At 38.2% G+C, this 4,994-nt stretch overlaps 1 long non-coding RNA gene across 1 annotated transcript; it reads right to left on the bottom strand.

The window, feature by feature from the left end:
* Positions 1-432: 432 nt before the first annotated feature.
* LOC306810859 lies at positions 433-4,732 on the bottom strand. Its single transcript, XR_013776563.1, has 3 exons — positions 4,647-4,732; positions 2,002-2,090; positions 433-522 (listed from the first exon to the last, which is right to left on the bottom strand). It is a non-coding gene; the product is annotated as an uncharacterized lncRNA (long non-coding RNA).
* Positions 4,733-4,994: the final 262 nt, after the last annotated feature.

Genomic DNA, 4,994 nt, shown 5'->3' on the forward strand with positions numbered 1-4,994 from the left:
GAGAAATTCAGTGAAAACCTTTCCCATTGTCTCTCCACCTGCAGGACTGACAAAAGAGTACAACTGAGCACTGGATCCCTTCAGATCTCAGCAAAATCCTCCCCAGAGAGAAGCAGCAGCCCCATTGTTGGGGATAAGGCTGTGGAAACAATTCCAAGAGCCCAATTTCAAGTGGCATGGCAAGGATAAATTTACCAAATCAGACTTTAAACAGACATTACCCACATTACACTTAAACTGACCTGGGTGATTTGCAGGCATAACATCCTTTTTCCAGGGACAACCATGGAACCCATAATGAAAGGGCCATTCTGTAACTGTAAAAAAAGCCCCATTCTTCTGCAAAGAAAAGAATAAGAGGATTTAAAAGGTTTTTTTTTTTCAAAAAAAGCCCAAGAAAATAACCCTTCTGTGTGGAACTACTTGCCTGGGTGTTGTGATCTGCAGCTCATTCAGAGGATTTGCCCTCAGAGGCAAGCTTGTATTACTGGCCAAATATTCACTTGAAGAGAGTTATTTCAGCTGAAATAAATAATTATATACATTGGCAACAAATGAGCTTCAATTAAATCCTTAGAATACAAAATACTCCAGCAGGTTACACTGAGATACAAATAATAATTTGTATCTAATTCTTGACACATTTAATAGAAAATGTCAGTGGCCATTGCAGCGTTCAGGGCAAAGGAGACATCCCTTCCTTCTTTCCTTCTCCAAGCCTATAAGATTATTTCTTTATCCTTCCTCCCTCCTCAACTGCAACTAGAGAAGCAGGAGCTACATATCACAGTGGTTGAAATAAACTACCACTAATCTTTTAATTGAAAGTATACGATGGAGAGATAGCAAATAAGCAAAGGAAGCTGGAAAACACAGCTTCCTTATGTCCCTGTCACTCCACACCTCCTCAGCAAACAGAGAAGCATTAACTACAGCCCCTGATCTGTTCCATTAAGGCAGGATGAACCCTGAGAGAGCTTTAAAGCTTGACCCACACCCCTGCCAGAAATGTTCTTCACTGAAAGGGTGGGAGGGGTTGAGAAATGTCTCAGCAAGGCCTGGAGTGCTCTGGAGTGAGAGCAGAGCCCAGCAGGCTGAAAGTCTCTTCTCCCTGTCCTTTCCTGGTGGGCATTTTCTGCCTAAAACCCTCCTAGGAGGGAGCAGCACCAGTGGCAGGGAGCACTCAGGGGCAGAGCCACACTTCAGAGAGGGTTTATCATTTATCAAATTATCAGATTGCTTCCTAGGAGATAGATTTTCTTTGTTCTAAAGTGCTTTTTTTCGTGTGTGTATATACATTTATATTTAAACTCATGTTTAAATTTCTACCAGACTGCATTTCAATCAGTACTTCTATTAAGAAACAAAGTGTTATTTGAAGTAATTTTGAGTCACAGATTAGTATTGCCCAAATTTGATGGTGTCATTTAAAATGTTTAATTATACAAAGGGAGGCTCTAGGAGCTATTTTGTTGTTTTGTTTAACATGTGCTTTTAAAACTCAAGCCATATTTTACTGTCCTGAAGTTAGCTGACTGTATTTCTGATCTCTTAAATTACTTGTATGTTTGTTCTCATTCCTTTTTAGGTTCACTAATTCCTTAGATTAATTTTTTTTTTTGTTTGTTTGTTTTTGTTTAGTCTCAAACCAGCCACAGGCAGCAGTTTTTTCTATGCTGTTTGCTTTTGGGAAACATGACATGTGCCACCAACACAAGAGGTTTAATTTTATGAAAGAAAACATCCAAATTGCAAATATTAAACATTTGAAATAGCTGCTGAAGCAAATACAAGCATAAATCATAAGGCCAGAAGTGACCACTGTAAAAACTGAGAAAACACAGATCAGGGGACATTCCCAAATTAATTTTATAAAATATTAGACTTTGATAGAAAATGCTAGTGGTGAAAAAGCCATCACAACTCATGTGAGGATAGTCCTGTGATGGATTGTGAAAAATCATCACCCACTGCTGACTCATTTTTTTGCTACATTTTTACCTCAGTCTAAAATGTAGAATGCAAGTCTTCATTCCTGGAGGTCTAAAACAGCTTGAGGTGATTCCTTCTCTGGAAACAATGGGTTCTTCCTGAAAATAAAAATCAGATATAATTTACAGGATTCTCCATTCCAGCTTGCTGGACCAGGTCCAGCAAACACCCTCCTGATTATCATCCTGAAGCTCACAGGTGAGATTCCTATTCAAATTTCTCAAAAAAAAATTCAATTCTGAGATATTTGACCCATTCTTTATTGAAATACTTCACTCATTTCTGAAGTCATTGTAGTTGAAATGGTAAGGCAATGTACAAAAATAATAAATTATTACATTGCTGTTGAGCAATCTTAAAATTAATAATCTTACATATATAAAGAAACATTTGCCTGAAGTACCTGTTTTTTTAAAAATATATTGAATTTCTAGTCTGTAAATTCAATATATGTGCTGGTTCTCTGCCACAGCACAAATCTAATTTGGGATGGGATCTGTTTACATCTAGTAAAATCAAGTTTGTAAAAGCAGAGTGGCTCCAGCTTATCTGTGCTCATTAATGCTGAAAGACATTGTTTGTAGGCTTTGATCTGAACTATTTAAGAGCATGTTACACACACAGAGGACACTCTCAGTACTTGGTCCTGTAAAAACAGAAAAGTATTTCATGTTTCAACCACTATAAATGACAACAGAACAGTTAATAGTCTTTTGTTTCATTGCAGAAATAAAAACTTCTTTAAAAAGATTGAGCATCACTGTTTCAATATAACTGAAATTCTTATAATAAAAAGAAGTGATTTGGTTCACCAGAAATTAAGAAGATACAGGTTGAGGACTTCAGCTTTAGAGTAAACCAAAAATGTTCTGTTTAATTTGACAATATAGGGAAAATAATGCTAATTCTTGATTTTGGCTGCCCAGAAATTGTGTCTTTGACCTCCAGACCTGCTAATGACAATGACCAGTGATGACAATGGTGGAAACTTTCCAGCTCTCTTCCACCAGCTCAGAGCAGGGGCAGGAGCTGTGACATGTCTGCAGCACAAAAGGGCCTCTAGTGGCAGGGAAAAAATAGAAATTCAGCAGTGCTCAGCTCTTATTCCCCCTAATTTAGACACACAGGTTGTGTACACCTACAAATCCCAATATTAAGAGGTTTTTGAAGACAGATTCAGTTTAGATAAACCCTTGCACCTTCTCACACCACAATTGTGTAGCAAGGTCTCAAATACCTGTGACTTTTACCAGGTGGATCCCTGGATAGAGCAAGAATACCTACAGAAGGAATTCAATATTCAATTTTGTATATGCAAAAGAAAACTTCTGGCAAGAATCTTCTTTTGTTTTACTTCTACTCTGAGCAGGAGTACAATGTGTATTTTATTTGTATGGCCCAAGACTATGCTGCAGATTGTTTTTTAATTATCCTAAGAAATTACCATCAAAATAGGTTATTTTAAAATAAGTATTTACATGGCTTAATTTTTTCAGATTTGCCTTAAAGTCTGAGCAGAGTTTGAGCAAAGGCAGCCCCCCTGACCATGGCAGCATAATGGAGCAGCAAACCACAGTAATTTGACAGCTTAACTTGAGTCATCAGAGAACTCTGCAGCCTAAAGAGGTAGAACCAAACTGACTGAAACTCTCTTTTTTGGACAGGAGATAATTTTTGCAGTGCTTTACAATTAATGTGTCTATTACATAACCCCAAATATTTGTGATATCTGCCCAGCTCCCAGGAGCCACTTGTTTCCTGACAAGTGTCCAAGACTCTTCAGGCTTCTTCCAATGCTGTTACACCTTCAACACATTGAAAACTGGAATACAATTCAATATGTAATAAATGTGACATATAAATACAGGAGCTATTATGTGCATACACAGAATTACCCATTCCTTTCAATTAAACTCTTTTTCATCTGTCAATGACTTTTCAGCTCATGTTACAGATGAGATAATCACATCTGCCAAAGGATCCAGAGCAGAATTTTGCCCCATTAGGCAAATCTTCCAAGGAGGAAGAGCCTTGAAATAGATTTTTTTTTTTTTTTTTTTTGATGATGATGTGGAACCTCCTAATTCTCATACATTTGTAAGGGCATTTTCCTACAGATGACCTTGCATGACAACAGCACCTTTCAGGACTGGAACCTCCAGTCACATATGGCTAATGCACAAGAAATATGAATACAGTGAAATATAACAGCATTGTACTTCATGATTATGTTGAGAATAGTGGTTTTGCTTGAACAGGGGAAAAAGTATATATACTATTTTTCTTAAATTTATTTAGTTTCCTAATAGTACAAATTAATTCAAACAGAAAGTGACGTGATTCAGGAAAAACTTATTAACCTGAGCTGCTTTTGTTAATTATTCTACACTCCTCATGTTTTTGTCAGTCGTACTCTCAGATTTGCCTTGACCACCTTAAGCAGGGAACACCCAGAGAGCCCGAGAGGAACTCATGTATATTTAATTACAGAAAATCACTTCGCAGTCTTTTACTGCCACCCAGTGATCGGACAGAGAGGGGACTGAGAGAAGCAGGAGCAAAGAGAGCAACCAAACATCGCCTGGGGTCATCTCAGAGGAGGGCATTTATCTCACAGGAGAAACAGTTGTTTGCTTGGCTGGATAAAAATTCACATGAAACTGAAGCTGGGGCTTGCAAAATCAGCGTGCTTAGCTCCAGTATCTGGTGCACTCAGCTGGAACCACATCCAAAGGAAGGATCTGGTCCTACAAGAGGATGTGGGGTTTTTCAGGCTTGTTCCTTCTTTTCTTGGCCACAGCCCAGACATTACCAGCCCCTCCACTGGAAAGGACACCAGGAACCCTGAAACAAAAACAAAACAAAGAACAACTTCCAGCGTGGTTGTTGCTCAGGATTTCTGAGCAAACTTTGTTTATGTGTTGCAGAACCACATTTCCATTAAAATGAAAGCTTTCTCTGGCCTTTTTCTGCACAGTAAGAGATAGCAGATCAGCCTTACA

This window comes from Erithacus rubecula (assembly GCF_903797595.1).
Source record: "Erithacus rubecula genome assembly, chromosome: 1".
Taxonomy (NCBI): domain Eukaryota; kingdom Metazoa; phylum Chordata; class Aves; order Passeriformes; family Muscicapidae; genus Erithacus; species Erithacus rubecula.